Source organism: Aptenodytes patagonicus, chromosome 12 (assembly GCF_965638725.1).
Source record: "Aptenodytes patagonicus chromosome 12, bAptPat1.pri.cur, whole genome shotgun sequence".
NCBI classification, from domain to species: Eukaryota; Metazoa; Chordata; class Aves; order Sphenisciformes; family Spheniscidae; genus Aptenodytes; species Aptenodytes patagonicus.
In genome coordinates, this window is record NC_134960.1 from 13,659,646 (window position 1) to 13,679,424 (window position 19,779).

Consider the following 19,779-nt stretch of genomic DNA (forward strand, 5'->3'; position numbering starts at 1 on the left):
ATGCTCTTGGGCAACAAGGAGAAACCTCTGCTGTTTGAATGGGTACTTCTGAGTGTGGTCAGAGCTGTTCTGTGTACTTCACACTGTATAAAGGTTTCTTGCTTCCTCAGGTGTTGGAGAGAGGCTGTTATGCTCTTGAGAAATAAGCTTTTGAAAAAAAATCATGAGAAAATTCAGTGCAAGTAAATAGCTTTTATGTAAGTTTTTTTGTTGTAGCTGTTGGTGAAGGCAGACTCCCTTTGCTGAATCAACTATGGAGAAACAATGTATTATTTGAGTTTGTCACAACAGTAATTGCATTTAGTTTTAAGCTGAGCCCCCAAAACAGCTGAATTTTAGATTGATGTTAATTGCTTCCAAACTTGGCTTTATCAGATTTAGTTTTCTCAGTTTGTTGCTGAAGGTATTTTTGTGGCTTGAAGTACTCTGAAAAATGCTGAGCCCTCCAGCAGTACTCTGTGGGGTTCATTAATCTTGTCTTGACTTTGAGAAATGAGAAGCAAGGTGAGGGAACAAGGAATCAAATTGGTTGAATTAGTTGTGTTTGTTTGGAAGCAAAGAAAATATTCCATTATCTAACCAAGCTGCTGTTCCCAAAGTCCTCATACAGAGGCATAGTGAACATTATTTCTGACAACAGACCTTCTCGATGATATGCCCTCTTGAGTCAAGTTGTATGTTTGAGTGAGTCGCAAATCTGGAGCTTGCTGTGTTGGCCCAAGAGGCTCCTTTCTCCATGGACTGCAGGAAGCGGTGCTGTTGATGGCTGGCTCTAAGACAGGTTCGTTACCTAAAGATGGTACACTGGCAGGATGGCTGACTGCAGAAAGAGGCAGAGAAGGTCTTAGGTCTCCTCTCCCCACCCAAACCTGGGGAGAACCAGGAGCAATAGTCAGTAGTGGGAGAGAGGGGCACCCAAAGAGCTCCATCCCTGAAGCCCCAGAAGTAGCTAAGGGATGCCCTAGGAGAGGAGTCAGTGCGTGCCCTCGGTCCCTGTGCTCCTCTTGCTTTGGACACTGGCAGCCAGCAGTGAGGACTGAGGGGGCCAAGAACTGAGCTGTGAGGCAGGACAGGCAGAAAACTGGGCTGAAAGCAGAGGTGGCCGTTTGGGCAAGGGGGAGGCTGTGCTGAGTGGTTGGAACAAAATAAGCATCTGATTTAATGACCCAAAGTGTAGAAAACGGAAGGGTTTTAGGAAAGACCTGGTGTGCTCTGAGTGCCCTGCCAGAGGGGATTCGTAGAAAGCAAACAGCTTAAGATTCCTCCAGCAGGTTGCAATATAAGTGTTTATTCTTATATATACACAAGCTCTTTTCAAAACCTCTCCAGCTTCTACACTTTGAGTCATTAAATCATTGTTTATCTCAACTTCTTTGATCACATTTCTGTTTAGGTGAGAAATACCAGGCTAAAATGTCATTTAACATTTAACAGGCCAGAATCAGCCTAGACCATTCTTCTTTTCCTAGTCCCCTTTCTAAGGGAAGATCAACTCTAATCCTCCTGTAATACCTGCAGCATCCATCCAGAAAGGTATTTGCTCATGCATTTCTGTGGAGACAGACATACTGATTGAGAAGATTTTCTAGAGAGCCCTGTCTTCTCCACCTGCATCCCCCAGGCAGGAGGGGTGCAGCAATCGGAGGAGCACGTAGATGAGAGCTGAGTGTTTTCATCCCTTGGTATACAAGTGATAACAATGTCCTGTTCCACTTGCTGAGCTGATGTGGATGAGTGCACTTTCTCCGGAGGATAATGGCAGGCAGAACACACGGTGCCAGAAAAGAGTGAAGTAAAACCCTACAGATCCCTTATGAGGCAAAACTTAACAGTATTGATTTACACCAGCTATAGATATGACCATGTATAAGCTGTGCTGTTGAACAAAATGAACCATATTATAAGTAGCCATTTGAAAGGCGGTCAGTTGCTGGGTTTGTAGGGTTTAGCCTCTGCATGCCTGGGGGTGCTGGGGTGGTCGGGCACAGCAGGGGCACCTAGGAAGGAGTCCACAAGCTGGGAGCACTAAAATGCATGGGGCATTTCTGAATCTGCAGTCATAGACTTCGCAGAGCATTTCCCATCTGCTGACACTGGGTGCAAGAAGAGGGGCAAAGCAGGAGGTCACAGAGAAGCAAGGCATGGTGCAGAGGTTCACTTTCATCTTTTTGTGCTACCAACCAAAAATTGTCGGTAGCCAAAAAAGCCCTGCAAAAGAAGTTTGCTCTGCTGAATGCTCCCTACAGCCCAGGCACTGCTCAGCAGGAGCAATAGCTGTTAACAGCCTGGGTACTTTTCATATTGTTCAACTTTTTTCTCAGTTTCTAGGGAAACACTTTATAGCACTATATTTTTTGGAACGTCTTTCCAAACACCTCCGCCAACGCTTAATTAATGGAGTTTTTAAGCCTGGCTCCAGCTTCTGCAAATTAATAGTGTGCTCCCTTATGGCAGCTGTGGAGCAAGTGAGACATACATACTCTCTGAAATAAGTTAGGGGGTGCAGAGGCAGAGGGGCAGCTCTACCATTTGTCTGCGTGTGCTGAGCCCCCCCAGAGAGGTAAGGCCGTCACACACTTCTGTGATGTTTCACTCTGCTTTTATTAGTGTGCCCTGAGGAATCTGCACAGATGAAAATGCCCTTGACAAAGAGCTGGGCCATAAAAACTAACTTTTTAGTGTCTTTCAGCACATCCTTTCTTTAGCTTCAGTATCTCTGCACAGAGTGGCAGCTGGCGAAAATCTGGAAGAGGCAGTGGAAGGCTGTTAAAACAGTCCCAAAGCCTGGGATGTCCTGGGACAGACCCGGCTCTAAGGCTTGGCAAAAGTGGGCAGCTGCCCTAGAAAGCAGCCGATTGCCCGGAAAATAGCAACAGGAAAATAGGCTGGACCTTGTTGCCAGCTTTTGCCCGCACCAGCTGCCTGGAAGGGCAAGGCTGGCAGCTGCGGCACCAGGGGCTTTCCAGGACACCCACCTTGACTTTTCAGGGCTGACCCTCAGCATTAGACTGGCAAAATTCAGTTTGTCTCCATGTTTGGTATTTCTTGAGGCAGCCATGCTCAGAGGTTGTGAGTAAGGAAGATGGGAGGGCGTATTAGGGTGTCTTGAGAGACAGGACTGCTGCAAAACTGGAGCTATGTGGGAGACACGGGACCGGATTAGCTGTGTAAGGGCTAATAGGGCACCATGAGTCATACTGACAGAGCTGTGTGTCTTCATAGAACAGACATGATGTTGTGTCTCAAAACCAAAGGGTATTGGCTGTAGGTGGAAATCTAATGGCTTTTGCTCTCCTCTCAGTGAGTTAAAATTCTCTGAGTTGCTTTTAGAGAAGTGCAGAAAGACAGTCCCAAGGTCCTGGGTAGACATCTCTTCTGGGAATGCTGTCTTGGGAATAGGGCTGCGATGCTGAGAGCTGCGGTGAGCTGTTACCTGTTCCAGATCCTGCTGCAGTAGTGTGTGCAGCTGCAGAACGAGCCATTCACTGCCTGGGAAAGAGCTATCTCAGATATGAAAGATGCCGCAGCAAAACATTTTGTGCTATTTAATTGGCCATGTGTCTAGGACCTACTATCAGGTAGTATAAATGACCGTTGATAGACTATTACCCTGGAGCAGAGTGCATCTACGATGCAGATAAGAAATGTGCTCCAATTCTTACCTAGTTCAGTCTTTCCACTATTTATTTTGCCCTCACTGTACTGTGGCAATGAATCATCAATGTTGTGACTCCCTGGTCTGGCAAACAGTCAGAGGTTTGAACCTCAGTTGCTGGCTGAACTTACTGTCTTGCCCCATCTGTTAACCGAGGACTTTCCATCACAAACCAAGTAACTGGAGGCCAAACTGCTCTACCTTTAAGCACATGCATAGGAGATAGAGAGGTGAAGAGGTGAAGGGTCTGTCTGTTGCAGGTGACTTTTTGCAGTTGATGCAGTTTCTGCTCTCTGTTGAATCATTGAAAGCTTAGTATGGCCTTATGCAACTCAAGTCCTTCCCAGGATATGATGCCTGGACTGCAGGGAGAATTTGATCTCACACTTGCCAGATGCCCTTCTATTTCTCACATTTGAGGAACAGCAAATCTGGAAACTTTTTAAAAAAAAAAGCATCCTTGCAGAAAAAAGCATTAGAAACAGAATATCAGCATTGGAGAGGGCTGCTGGGGACAGAAGTCGGGTTTCTGGCTCTGTGCTGGTATACCTGTAACAAATGGACGAACAGCTGACCTTTCGACTGCACGTTGGCATTGCTGTAAGCTCGGAGAGGAGTGAAGGAGAGAGAAAAGGGCTCTGCTTGCTGCTAGTGAGGGATGGGATGGGATGGGGTGAGCAGGATGCTGTTAAATATCTGGCTATCCATCTGTTGATGGGTCAGAGTGAAGGAGAGAGAGTGACTCGAGCAGGGCCTTTCCCTTCCCGGGGCACATGAACTCATGCCTACATGAGAGCAGAGGAAATGTGCCATGGCTGTTTTGGGTCATATCTGTCTTCTGTCACCCCTCCCTAGGTTGGGCACTTATCTCATAGCTCATCTCTAACTGTGACTCTGTGTATAGGCACAGAGTACTTCTACCTAACAGTAGGCACAGACATTTTCCTTGCTTTTCCAATGCCTCCAAAGCTTTAATGCACTCAGTGTCTGCTTGTTCATTCACTATGTGACTTTCCCAGACCAAGCGCCCTCCCTGTGGGAATATTGGGTCACTGCTCCAGCAGAGTACCAGGTAGAGGTGAAAGCAGACTCCAGTGGTTATAGTGCTGGGCAAGAGCATGTCCTGATGACTCTCTGAGTTCTTTTAGTCAGTTACAGATGTCAAAGGTGTGTAAACAGTTTACTTCACTTAGTCCCCAGTTCCTTAGCCTAATCTGGAAAATCACCTGAGCTCCCAGTTGGCTCCTAGAGCTCAGATGATTTTTTTTTTTCCCCATCTCTGTATCTCCAGAGTTATATCTATTGGCATTTAAGTTCTGTTCAACTTTGCCTTAAAGGCCAAGACCTGAAAATACAAAGTCTACTTGTTTCCAAAGCCTCCTTTCCACAGTGAGACCATAGGGCTGTGGTGATGGGCCAGCTCATTGCTCACTGTCAGTAGACTAGTCTGGAGACCTGTCCAGGGCTTGCTCTTCTCATGAACTTCCTGAGAGCTCTGAGGACTTATCTGAGAACAGGCTGTTGTCTAGTCAACGGGGAGTATAATAACAGAATAGATAAATCCAACAAAAGAAGATAGGCAGGAAGGACCTAGTTCATGTTAATTTAGTCAAGAAGTTCTCAGGACTGAGAGCTGAGTGGTGAGGAAGCTGCCCAAGAGCTGTGACATGTTTCTGAGCAGACTCAACTGGGGGCTTGGGTACTTGGAGAACTAGGGCAAGTAGAGGATGTCACAGGAGTCCAGACAGATTTTGAGTTACTCTGTGGAAAGGAGATAGTGGGAGGCATGGGCCGTTCCCTTTGCACCCTCTGCCAGACAAGCTTCTCTGGGGCTTGTGCATCAAGATACGAACCTCCTCTTCGCTGGTAGACATCCCTGGAAAATTAATAGGCTGCCTTACTTCTTTGGGAATTAAACTGCTTTTGTGGTATTTTGGGCCATGCTAGAGTGGAAGAATGCATGTTTTTTTTTTCTCCATTCCCAAGCAGATGGAATAGATTTGGTCCCATTACTGCCATTATTTGCAATTTCCATTTTTATGGGCCATAATGGGGATGTGATTCTCAGGCAGAGCTGGCAGCTACAATGAAACATGGGGGTTTTATTTCTTGCAATTCAGCTACTGTTCAGTATGCTTTCCTGAGCCCAGCAGATCTGGGTCTGGTCCAATGCAGGCACCTAGTGTTTTTGTATTGCTTATACTTTTCCCTGTAAGCCACGCTCAAAGCCCTTGTTGATACTGTCTCCTTGCATGAGAATCTGTTCTGAATTACTCTGGGTGACACACTGTAAAACAGAAGTTTTCACTGGAGCTCAAAGCTGTAAACTGATTCAGCTAACAGTGTCCCTCACCTGAAATACCTGTTGAAGTTAGTAGCAAAGTTTAAATGGCCAGAAAATTAATCACAAAACAAACTAACTTTCTGTACTCATCCTCAGTTAAAATGCACTACACCAGCTTTCCAGAAATGTCACTAATTAAGGTTTTCAGTGCTTTGTGATTGGCAGGTGCTATTGCATTTCCAACAGCCTTGCAGACCCCCTAAGCAGAGAATTTAAGCCCAATGTGAACATGCTTCCCTGGTTACCCCCGGATGAGCAGCCTGGCTGCTCAGCACTGCCAGGAATCTGCCGACCCCGGGTTGGGAGCCAGTTTCCCTCCTCTGACATGGAACAAATTACCCACAAAAACAAACGGTTGTTGTAGTCTGTTGTCTTTTTTTGAGCCTTGTGCCTCTGGGCTTGCTCGGTCCCTTCTCTGACACTTGAAAAGAGCATTGTGTTTGCAGTGTCATTTTCTAGGTGTATCTAAGATGCTGGGTGCAGGCACCTTACCTCTTTCTTCTTCGCTTGTCTCAAAACTTTACAAAAAGGGCCACATGATACAGCGGACATGCCCAGCCTTTCTTCCTCCATAGGCTTTTAAACCCTCAAACTGATCCTGTGTTTCTGCTCTATTTTATCAAATTTCAGCTCTCCAGGCCTTTGCTTGTTTCCAAGTATGTCTGAGCAGTAGGTTGTATTTCCAATAGGGCTCCTCTTAGTTTGTCATCCATTTTGATATGCAGCTTCATGGCTTATTTTCTAGTCTGAAGAACTTATCTGATAGTTCTTGAACCAGGATACCATAAGCAGTATCATTGCGGTGCTGCTGGCTCTATCTCTCTGTTTTCCCCTTGAGCTTTTCTTCCTTTTTACCCCTCACAGTTCTTGGACCAGTTTCCTCAGTCAGTGGCAGGGAAAATTATAGACCTGTGGTACCCAGCATATCAGGGTGTAATTTATTCGCAAGTGGCCAGTTATCAAACTGAAACGGATTTTTAAAATCAGCCTGCACCAAGATAGCTGGGAGAGGCAGCAGCTAGCTCCCAGTTGTGGATCAAACTTGAAGTTCATAGAACCTGTGAGTGGAGAGTCCATACCTGATGCCACCAAGAAACCTCTAGGTCATTTCACTCCTTTGAGGGGAAGAAGGTGTCTCCCTTCGCATTGCTCTCTTCTCCAGGAACGGCTCTTTCTAGGAATCTTTGTCAGGGGCTTCTGCAGACGAGCACGGTGAGACATTCCTCCTGGAAGCTCTTGCAGTTGTTAGCCAAAGGAAATCACAACTGAACAAATACTTCCAGAGCTTCTTAGACTGGCCTCAGAGAAATGTGCTGGTAGTGACTCCTGGGTGGGATCTGGGTTGCATCTGAGCTGAGTGTCTGCATTTACCATCTACAAAGCAGTCCCAACTGTTTGCTTTTCCTCTGTCTTGCTGCTTGCCCAGGTTGACATCCTCTCATGTTTATTTGAAGTGAGAAATGTGATGAGGCTTTTGTGGAGAGTATTCAGAACGTGCACTTAGCTGGGGATGTAGAAGGAGGTTTAAATAAAACAAGAAATTTAAGTGCTCTGTTCTTGAATCAAGGGCAAAGGGGTCCAGGAAGGCTGGATGATCTTCAAGAAGGAAGTCTTAAAGGCGCAGGAGCAGGCTGTCCCCATACGCCATAAGAAGAACGGGCGGGGAAGATGACCGGCCTGGCTGAACGGGGAGCTCTTGCTGGGACTCAGGAAAAAAAGGAGAGTTTACCGCTTGTGGAAGAAGGGGCAGGCGACTCAAGAAGAGTACAGGGATCTCGTTAGGTCGTGCAGAAAGGAAATGAGAAAGGCAAAAGCCCAGCTAGAACGCAATCTGGCCACTGTCATTAGAGACAACAAAAAATGTTTTTACAAATATATTAATGACAAGAAGAGAGCCAAGGAGAATCTCCATCCTTTATTGGATGCGGGGGGGAACATTGTCACTGAGGATGAGGAAAAGGCTGAGGTACTTAATGCCGCCTTTGCCTCAGCCTTTAATAGTCAGACCAGTTACCCTCAGGGTACTCAGCCCCCTGAGCTGGAAGACAGGGACGGCGAGCAGGATGAACCCCCCATAATCCAAGAGGAAGCAGTCAATGACCTGCTACGCCACCTGGACGCTCACAAGTCTATGGGGCCGGATGGGATCCACCCGAGAGTGCTGAGGGAGCTGGTGGAGGAGCTTGCCAAGCCACTCTCCATCATTTATCAGCAGTCCTGGTTAACGGGGGAGGTCCCGGGCGACTGGAGGCTTGCCAATGTGACGCCCATCTACAAGAAGGGCCGGAAGGAGGATCCGGGGAACTACAGGCCTGTCAGCCTGACCTCGGTGCCGGGGAAGATTATGGAGCGGTTCATCTTGAGGGCGCTCACAAGGCATGAGCGGGACAACCAGGGGATCAGGCCCAGCCAGCACGGGTTCATGAGAGGCAGGTCCTGCTCGACCAACCTGATCTCCTTCTATGACCAGGTGACCCACCTAGTGGATAAGGGAAAGGCTGTGGATGTGGTCTACCTGGACTTCAGTAAGGCCTTTGACACCGTCTCCCACAGCATTCTCCTCGAGAAGCTGGCGGCTCATGGCTTAGACAGGTGGACTCTGTGCTGGGTCAAAAACTGGCTGGACGGCCGGGCCCAGAGAGTTGTGGTGAATGGAGTTACATCCAGTTGGCGGCTGGTCACGAGCAGTTTTGGGGCCGGTCTTGTTCAAGTTCTTTATCAATGATCTGGATGAGGGGATTGCGTGCTCCCTCAGTTAGTTTGCAGATGACACCAAGTTGGGTGGGAGCGTTGATCTGCTCGAGGGTAGGAAGGCTCTGCAGAGGGACCTGGACAGGCTGGATCGATGGGCCGAGGCCAATTGTATGAGGTTCAACAAGGCCAAGTGCCGGGTCCTGCACTTGGGCCACAACAACCCCATGCAGCGCTACAGGCTTGGGGAAGAGTGGCTGGAAAGCTGCCTGTCGGAAAAGGACCTGGGGGTGCTGGTCGACAGCTGGCTGAACATGAGCCGGCAGTGTGCCCAGGCAGCCAAGAAGGCCAATGGCATCCTGGCCTGTATCAGAACTAGTGTGGCCAGCAGGAGCAGGGATGTGATTGTGCCCCTGTACTCGGCACCGGTGAGGCCGCACCTCGAATACTGTGTTCAGTTTTGGGCCCCTCACTACAAGAAGGACGTTGAGGTGCTGGAGCTCGTCCAGAGAAGGGCAACGAGGCTGGTGAAGGGTCTGGAGAACAAGTCTTCTGAGGATTGTCTGAGGGAACTGGGGTTGTTTAGCCTGGAGAAGAGGAGGCTGAGGGGAGACCTCATCGCTCTCTACAACTCCCTAAAAGGAGGTTGTAGCGAGGTGGGTGTTGGTCTCTTCTCCCAAGTAACAAGCGATAGGACGAGAGGAAATGGCCTCAAGTTGCAGCAGGGGAGGTTTAGATTGGACGTGAGGAAAAATTTCTTTACTGAAAGAGTGGTTAAATGTTGGAACAGGCTGCCCAGGGAAGTGGTGGAGTCCCCATCCCTGGACGTATTTAAAAGATGTGTAGATGAGGCGCTTAGGGACATGGTTTAGTGGGCATGGTGGTGCTGGGTTGATGGTTGGACTCGATGATCTTAGAGGTCTTTTCCAACCTTAATGATTCTATGATTCTATGATTCTATGACTTTCCATGTCCTTGCTTAGAAAGGACGCCTATCTGGAGCCTAAATACAAGAGCGAGGTTCATACAAAATGAGCTGATGAACACGTACTCTGGGGGTGGAAGGTTTCTGGCTGCCACCTCTGGAATTAGCTTTACCAAACTCTGGTCTTTATAGTAAAGCTCAAAATGTGGTAGCAGAGTTGGAAATGCATGACATCTCAAAGATGACTTTTATCCCGCTTGACTGATGTGTTTTGTGTCAGGGTACAGCGAGCTGGTTGGGCAGTTCAGAAATTGTGGCACTGGAGAAGGGACTAAGGAGACGCACCATTCCCTGGGGACACAAGGCAATCACTCAGTCAAATACTTCAAGGGGCACACACCTTGGGAGCTGAACAGATGAACTCCACCATACTGTGCCTTAAAAAAACTCATTGGGACATACAATCCTATGTTGTCTTCAAAAAAGAAGTGAAACTACCTTCTGCTATTGTCTGGTAATGAATGAGCTGGGAACTGGTTTCGTGTGGCTCAGAGACACACGGGGTGTCTGGGGGGTGTCTCAAATAAAATGTATTCCAGAAATCAATTTATTATCTTGTCTGTGCCAAGTCTTCCATTAGCAGGGTTAACAACAAGAAACTCTTTCATTCTTCTAGGTTCCTGAAACTGGGAAACTATCCAGGAAATATTAGAAGTTAGAGAGCCAATAGCTGTATTTGTCTTTTATTGTCCAAGGTGTAAACAAGCAGTGGGAAAAGTACACAGCCTGGATATTTTAATATACAGCCTGATGCCAGGACTCTTCCATCGGTCTTGACTGAATGCCTCTCATTTAACAATATTTCCCTGACTGCAAATATTGCTTGCAAAAGCAGAGCAGGCCCTTCATGCTTTTTGATTTGAAAATCTTGCAACTTCCAGGCTTTTGGCAAAGATGGGAACAAAGTTTTCCCTCGTTTGAAAATGAGAACTCAGTACGAGAATGCCAATAAAGACTAAGCACTGCCATTATGGTGTTTTGATAGAGTTATCTTTGGGCAAACAAATCTGTGGGGATAGGGCAGGGCTTACTTTTTGGTTTTTGCAGGAAAAGTTGTAATAAGACAGGGAAACAAATGCTTTTAGCCCAGGAGCAGCAGCTAACTCCTGAAGAGTAGTGGGCTCTGCTTGATCAGTCTCAGTGCACCCCAGTTTTGCACCTGGTTATTGCAGGAGGCGTCACACAGGTTTCTGTGAGAAATCTGGGCACTCAGAGTATGTTTAGCATGAGTCTAAACCTTGATTTTCGCAGCTTGCTCCTGTGCCAGAGGAGGTTATGTCACAGATCTGCATCAAGTTACTCCCTGTTTCTAAACTACCGAGATAAACCTTGAGATAGTAGTACGTGTATGTGTAATGGTGATGTTGCTTATGTCTCTGTAAAGTAAAATTCTTTTGTACAATAACTGAATTGCAAACATTCTTGTTCAAAAGTACATACTAAACTCTGTCTTCAACATTTATAGAATATGGAAGTGAAATGAATGACAATTAATGGGAATGCTGCTGGGAAATAAGTTGCTTCATTAAATCAGATCTCCTGAGCATAGCTATGTTGTATTTGTCATTTTTAACATGCAGCCTGCTCTGTTTAAGACTTCCATATGACATGAGATAGGCAAGAGCCACTTATCTGGAAAATAGAGGATAATCACATTATTAATATGGAATAAACACCAAAAGTCAGGTTTATTTTTGTGTTTCTTTCATCTTCTGTTCTTCATTAAACTGACACGTAGATTGGTAGATGCAGTGGGCTTACTTCTGAGGAGCAATTCTAATTGGGAACTGATCAAGACATTTCTGATTAAAGGCATGTTTGATCTTTGGTTTTATTCAGCATTTACAAAGGAGAAATGATTGTTACAACATCTCTGCTGCACTTTGTAGTGTGCCTAAATTCCTACCTATGCCTAAGCCAGAGATATGTTTTTTTCATAGTTGTAGAGTATTTGGTAACCTCATTAAAATAAGTAGACCCTGCATATCCGAAAAGTATTGTTATATTTATGTGAAAATAAAAGGGGAATATTCAGCATGTGAAGGGGGCATTGGGAGTAAAATTTAAAGACTTGAAAATATATTATAAGGAACAAAACATAGTGCCAAGGTCCTGCAAACTCCAGGTAGATGTGTAAGATTGCCATTTGTGATTGCACAGGGCTTTGCACAAGAGCTCTCCTCCGGTAGTTGTTAGTGGATCCCAAACAAAGTAAGCAGCTGCCTTTCTTCTATGTAAATACCATGATCTTAATCTAATGCTAATTTCATAAGTTAATTTTAGCTTATATTTTCGGTGACAGTCTAATGGTTTTTATAAGGATTGTACTTACATGCATCAGCCTTGCAGCAATATCCATTCATATGTGGGTGTAAATTATGTAACACTTGATCTGCTGCCTGGGAAAGAGCAGAGCCAGCGTTTCATCCTTCATTGTATGAAAAGTGGAGACGGATGTGGCTGCTGGACTCCCGCCTAACTTCCCTGCAAGGGGAGAGACCCTAAGGCTTAGGCAGTGACGGACACTCGCTGGGTCTGGGTTTGTTTCCTACCTCTGTTGCACATTTCCCATGTAACTGTGCAAACTGCTGTCTCTCAAGGTCTCAGACCTTCATCTGTATGAAGATCGTGGTAAAGGATCGCATTGTTCAGGATCAGTTTTCAGTCCGAGATCCAATTTCCATCCAGAAAAGGCAGGAACTTCTGCTGGTGTAAGCTAAGAAAATTGCATGGACCAGCAGAAAGCTCCTTTTTTTCTGGCTTTGTTACTTGGAGCCCCTCGTGCCTTGCCTGTCAGCCTGAATCGGGGCAGTCTCAAAGCCTGAGGTGCGTGCAGAGCTGGAGCCATTGCTCTGGCCCCAATGTCTCCTGAGGTCCCGCAGTGTCTGGCAGCTCCAGCACGCACCCGCTCCCAAATGGGAGTGTGCTCCTAGCACGTACTGATTGACTGTGCAGCCCACACATGGCAATTTTTAAAGCATTTAAATAGCCTGTCTTCTTTGCTTCATCTTGACAATTGATTTCAATCAGTATTATCAGCTGCTTAAAACACTTAATTCTCTGAAGCACTATAGCATTCAGCCTCCAGGAGACACGTGGAGCGGACGTGCAGGATCAGTGATGTTATCAGTAGTTTTGTTCAGGAGGAGGTGGTCTGAAGTCCTCGTTTCACCGTTCATGGTCCCACTTGAGCTGCTACTCTTTGCAATAGTGTGGTGCGTTTTCAGCCCCACGCCGTCAGTGGAAGCAAGCCAGTTTGCAGAACGTTTCTGAGGTTCAAACCAGCATAAAAGGAGAAAACCTCATCCTTTCCCATCTGCCCCATTGCCGCAATTTATTTAGTTAAAAAAACCAAAAAGCACTCAAATAAACTAATCAATCATATGACTGAGTTATTTTGATACGTGGAATGCTGTTTATTTCTGGCTTGTCAATACTTTAATTAATTTCAATCTGTTTCTAAAACAGAAGTGAAGTACATAATTGATTTGAATCTGTTAGAAGTTGTCCTGCCATCTGCACAGTCTGAAGCGAAACAGCACAGGCAGTGTAGCATTTGAAGGCATTAAAAGAAATTATATGCTTCTGGATTAATGCTGACTTCTGATTAATATTTTTAGGTGGCAGTAGAAAAGAATATGGTAACAGCTGGAAAGCCATAGATCAAATAATATCTTCCCTATTGTCATGTTTCTATACTGAGACACGCTTTGTTAGGTTTACTCATAAAATAACATCTTGATTTTTAAGTGTTTAACTCTCAGCCTATGATTTTATGCCTAGGAATAATCAGGGGAGTAGAAAGGAGGAAAGGCAAATGACAGCTTATTTGTAGTTAAAGACCTATATGAAATATCACGTCAGCTGGAGTTACAGAGTGAAAAGCCATGGCTTGGTTGAAAACAAAGCAGACCGACCCCTCCACGTATTCCCCATACACTTTGAGGCCATTGTCAAATCAAGAAGAAAGCTCTTTTCTAAGCTACCCTGGTAAAACTCACTGCTCTGAGCTTTTAATCTTTTTCAGTGAGAATTACACACGTCCCTTGTTATGAAGTGCTCGCTACGATCCCTGGCTACCTCCAGGAGATGCTCCAGGTTACCTCTGCAAGCAGAGTCATTCCTCTCCAGTTTGGAAATGGGCCATCCAGCCTCCTTTTTATCTGCTGTCCTCCTCTGCCCCCAAAAGAAAAGTCCTATTTATTCAACCCTCGCTCTCTTTTCCATCTCTCTCACTCCCACAGGAGTGTCTGTGCAGTGCCCAAGGTGCTCTCAGCACTGAGCTATTTATTAGTGATTTTTTTCCCACTGTAGTGGCAGGGAGGTCAGGGTGTGATATGTAACGAAAACCAGAGGAGCAATGTGCGTGGTCTTACCAACATGACTGATCTATGCAGTTTAATTGCTGCATAAAATATGCAAAGCACTGGAGGTCATTTAGAAAAGTTGGGGTGTTTACAGGAAAGTAGAAATTGAGCTTGAAAAAATAATTACACTTTTTTTCTTCACATTAATGACTATACAGAAGAGCCTTTTAGATGTGTCCATGTATGGGTTTTAAGCATTCATTCCACATCAGTATTTCACCTTTTTCCTTAAGCGATTTCTATATTTCTACTAACCAACAATCATTTTGTCTGAATCTCATTTCCTCATAATAGCAAACCCGTCAATCTCTGCTTTATTAAACAGGGAAGCATGCTTGGAAGCCAGAGCACTCAGATTTGATCAAAGATGTTATGCAAACCATTGATTTTAATTTACAGCCATATCCACTTCTTCCATTATTAACAGCTTTGAATTACTGAGACTGAATAATTAACAAATATTCCTACTCGATGATAGATTATTCAAAAGGCAGATGTACAGAAGCATAGCCCAGATGAACATCCTTCCTGCACCCCCAATGATGCATATTCCTATTTAATGTTCCCCAGGGGAGCAATACAACACGGCACGAGAGAAATACTCTTTGGTGAGATCTCCCAAATGCTTCTGAAACTATTATTACAGCAAATGCTCCATAGATAAGTGTGCTGGTGTGTGTTTCTGACCAGCCGGTCTCTGTTCAGAGCCCTGGGCTGTGGCCAAGCCAAGTCAAATGGTGCAGACCAGGATGTCACCAACTTCACGGCAGGGTTGCCTGTGTACACCGGATAGGAAATGTGGGCTTAAAACATTGCCCTGCTTCCTGGCTGAAGCTGAAACATCCCTCGGTCTTCAAAGCAGGGCAACATCAGGTGAAATGTGGCTCAGTGCTGGCCTCCTTTGGCATTTCTGGAGATTGTTTTGATGAATAAAACTCAAAATCTCTGTGCACCAAAGAAGACCTGTGGTGGGGAATTCTCTTCAGTGTCTATTCACTTGCACAGCTCTCTGCAGCTGATGAGGCTGGAGGGGGTGGAGGTCTCTGTCCTGGGCAGTAAGTTTGTTCCCGCAGGAAGATGTCTGGGAACACAGAGCAGATCTAAGTCTTCACCTGCTATTATGGTCTCTGTCCTTCATGAGCCAAAATGAGTGGAAAACGTCTGGGGTTCTTACACAAGGAGATGGCCAATACCTGCCTTGCAAGGACAAATCTCCCTTCCACCCAAACCCACATCCCTGCACTCCGGGTGTCATTGCTTAGCTGAAATTCAGTGTCAATCATCTTCCTCCCCAAAGCACCAAACTTGGCCAGTTATAACTTCCTTGCAGCTGTTGGAGTTTTATCTTCAATGCAGAAAATCCTGCTGCTAAGGAAGATCATAGAGGTGTCTCCAGCTATTTCTGTCCTAGCTGCACGGTGAAAATCATCATTTATCTCCACCTCCAGAGCCCTTTTCTCTGACATCCCTCAAGCTCCCTCCCCCCCACACCCTGCAGAACCTCCTGCGCCCATCCCGAGGGGAGCAGTCTGCACTGAGCAGTCAGCAGCAGGCCAGGGCACCCGGCTTGCCTCTGCGGCGCTACCTCGCCCAGCTGTGCAGCACGTGGATGCTGTCATCGCCAGGGAGGGAGCAGTGGAGGCTACACCTTGACAGAAGGGATGCGGTGCTCCTGAGGAGCGACCGCGATGTGAAGAGCCTGCTCTGGTGCCTGGGGACAGGGCCATCCTTTTGGTGGCAATAGCAGGCGGCAGCCTGGACATTTGTCGGGGTTTTCTGTATAGGCACAGCAGCTTTCCAGCGGGAGGAGAGCGGGCAGTTAAGTTCACCCATGCACTTACTACATGTTGTCTTGATTACTGTGAAATGTTTATGTCCAAGTGTAAACCCATTGCCATTAGGATCAGAGCAGCTCATTCAAGGAACAGTTCAAATCAAAATGCTTCACTCCTCCTCTCTTCGTCCCTCCGTGGGATGAGGTCCCAGGGCATCCTGACACCAAGTGCCTTTCGTTGGGCAGCACAGCCGCCAGCCTGAGAGCCAGCATCCTTGCTGCAAGGAGGGGTCAGGGATCTCTCAGCAGGCAGCCTCAAAACCCTGGGGCTTCCCCCAAAAAAGAGCCAGCAGGCTCAGTCACCAGCCCCCCTCCCAAGGCTGGTGGAGTGAGAAGCCCCGTCCATGGCCTATGGCCAGCTCACCCCTCTGGCAGGGCTCGGGGACGAGGGTGGTGTCTCTCCCCCTCTGTACACGCTGCAGAGTGCAGATGCAAGGTGCTCAAATAACGCAGTGATGAGAATTGTTTAGGAACAGCAGAAGGACAGGCAAAGCTAGATAAGACAAAATATAAATCTAACTCTCTGCCTGGCTCTGTATAAACTAAACTATCATCATCCTCTTTACCACTGTTCCATCATGTATGTGCTGCCATGCTCACTTGGGAGGAAAAGGAACATCTTTTGTATGGTGCTATTCAGTGTAGTTTGACATTTTGTTTCACAGATGCAGCCACAGAGCAATGTTAGTCTATTGTGAAGGCTTATTTAGACAGGTACAATTACAGCTGGGCAGTGAAGGTGCCTTTGATCCCGGCATCCCCATTGTTCCTGAGGCTTTTCATCTCACCCAGTACCCAGCTAGAAGGCCTGTGGCTGAGACCTGCCTTAGCAGAAATTGTTTCTTTTCCATTTCCCTGTAATTTTCATGGTGTCATCTTCTGCTGATGAACATTATTAATGAAGGCTCTGGCATTTGATTGTGCTCAAAATACTGATGCTTGGTATGATCATCAGACTGATGTCTGATGGCATGGCATGACCATCAGACTGATGTCTGACCTTCCCCAGCTGTGCAGCAGCCATCTGCAGGAGGAGGGCAAGCGGTGGGCCCAGGGCAGTCTGTGCAGCTCCAGCAGAGGAGGATCGCCTTGTGCATCCCCCTGTGTGTGGTGCCCACAGGGGAGGACCCGCTCCTGGCTGTTCATCCTTTTCCAAAGCACTTTACTGCAGTGCAGATTCATATGTCAGCAGCTCCCAGCTTCCAGCCTCCCAAAATCTCCAATACAGGATTTTGCTACTGGGGAAAATGAAGTCTTTCAGATCAGAAGAACATCGAGATGGATGGGAGAGGGGGAGAGTGATTTCTAGATGCGTGGAAGGAATGACATCCTTTTCTAGGAGCAGCTGTGTGGCCAGTGACCAGTTCTGCAGGGTGGCTTGGGATTTTAGTATTAGGATAAGGAATTAGATGCCAATCACCTTTAATTTTGAGGAAAGAGTCTCTGTATGCAATTTGGGGTGGTCACTGGTGATTGAGAAGCACAGAAACTGATGCTATTTGCTTGATTTTGCATTTAGCATGTTACTACGAGACCAAGGAGGAAAGCTGCCCAGAGATAGTGTTCACCATGTACTGAGAATTCAAAAGACAGGCCAGAGAGGGGGAAGGCAAAGGAATCCACCAAGAGCTATTAAACACAAGCCCACTGTGACACAGACCTTTGTGGCATGAGAGACCATGCAAGGGAGGCACTGCTGTACGCATGTAGGCATTTCATCTCCCACAGGCCACTGTCAGAGACAGGATGATGGATGAGGCAGATCCTTTTGATCAATAGGGATTTTATTCTGTCAGACGGGAGGAAGTATGACTGGACCAATGTAGGCAAATTGCAGGCAATAATTGCAGTGTAACTGCAAGAACTGCAGACATAGAACCCACTCGTTGCAAGAGCTGTTCAAGAACTAATGACCCAAGGCATCAGGAAGCAACGCTCTCCAATAAAAACTGGGAAAGCCACATTTAGTTCAGACAAAGCCTTATCAACATTTCTAAATGCACCGAAGGATTTGCCCAGAGCTACCAGCTTCTTGGAGCCTTAATTGCCCTCATTGAAGTTGTGCTAAGTTCAGCAGACAACTCTTTCTAATTAAGTGCAAACTCTTTCAGATGCTGAATAAAAACACATCTTGACTTTGCCTTTCTCCTATCTTAGCGTCTATAATTGGCTTGCACAAAAATAAGTGTCTTGCTGGATGCGAACCCATGGCTCCATCTGACCCCTTCAGCATTAACACCAGAGACCTTCCTCCATTAAGCAGGAGTGGATTTACTGACAGCACTGAAAACCGACACGGCAAAAGAAGCAGTCATGCCCTTGCCTCTGGGCTAGGATCATTCATTCCAACACAAGACTAAACCCACTTCCTTACTGGGTACCCTTCGTCCTGAGCCACCCGTACCCCCTCTCCTGGTACACTGGTACCCCAACAACCCACCTCCAGAAGGACACGTGCCTGGCAGTGTTCAGGGACTTTTTGCCTGAAAACCTCGTAGAGAGGTGGGATACACCCAACTGTCCACTCTATGTGACATTTATTAATCTCTTAGTTTTATCACAGGAGATTATCTGGAATTAAAAGCTACCTGTGCTCTCACAGGTGAGAAAGCACTACTTGGCATACGGACATACATTAATGAAGCTAGGATATGCAGTTGCCTTGGACCTCTTTCTTATTATAGCCGTATAATTGCACTTGTTTTTGAGCCTGCATATATCTGCCTAGTGCTGTGTTTTTCTATGAAACTAGCGTGAAGCCAGGGCATCTCCTTTTCTCTTCTTTATTTGCTTATAAAGATCCTCACCCGTCTGGATGAACCGATACCCAGTGATGTATTTCCTCATAAAACATTGACAATCAAGGAATTCCTAAGATATTGTTCATACTCAATATGAAGAGTCCAACCTCAGCAGGCTGCCGTCTGACCCACTGGTGCATCTGGCAGTGGGCAAAAAAGTCATACTCAAAGTGGCATTGCTTTTAGGGACAAAAATGGAGATTGTGATTAAGTGGATGTTCCGCAATGCAGGCTCAGGGTGAAGTCAGTCACTAGAAGCTTATTAAAATAGCACAGGTAGCGGAGGCAGGACCTCAGCAGTCTCTAATCTTTTTTAGCTTTGCCAAAATCAGGAGAATTCAGTGAGATAAAGTGTAAAAGTCTGGAATGTATTTAGTAAATAAAAAGTGATCCCAGAGGAAGTCAAAGTAAAACAGAGTAACAGTTCAGTTTTTCAATTACCTGAACAATTTCACAACATTATTCCTGGGTGCCAAATACCAGCTCCGTACGCTGTGAAGAAATTTCCCTGCTGAATTAGTGTCAAGTGCTGCTCTTAATGCCAGTTTATTTCTAGCCACACTTGATAACATGAACAAACACCCGTTTTCACCTGTGTAATGTAATAGGGAAAGTTACACAAGCAGGTGAAGGTTTAGGACGCATTTTGCTCTGGATACATAATTAGAAATAGCTTTAAAGGAAAAGTGGCTCAAAATTTTGTAATAAAACCGATTTTATGAGGAATTGAGGAGTATTTATTGCATGCTGTGTATTACCTTCCTGCTTTGCAGGCTCCAAAAAAAACCCCAACAACTTTTTTTGAAACATTTAACAAGATATTTGTAGAAATGCAGACTTAAAATATGTCCAACATTGTGTTTTCATGTTATCCTTCCTTCTTCTTTTCTTTCTCTTCATTAACTGAAAGAAATTATTTATGTCAGGGTAGGGGGAAATTGGGCACTTCCTTTTAAAAAAAGTTTATTTTCTTTTCCCTAATTCTGGAAAAGTTACCAAGTGAAAAAGAAAAAAAAAAAAAAGCCAGGGTGCCTCTTGTTCCGTGGCACAGAGTGAAGGGAAGAGAGAACAAGGGAAAAGATTATGTAGAAGATTTCAAAAT

At 45.9% G+C, this 19,779-nt stretch overlaps 1 protein-coding gene across 6 annotated transcripts in view; it reads left to right on the forward strand.

The window, feature by feature from the left end:
- Positions 1–19,779, forward strand: part of LOC143166037 (5-hydroxytryptamine receptor 4) — a 152,669-nt gene that overhangs the window by 51,075 nt on the left and 81,815 nt on the right. The gene's annotated exons all lie outside the window — the stretch shown is intronic.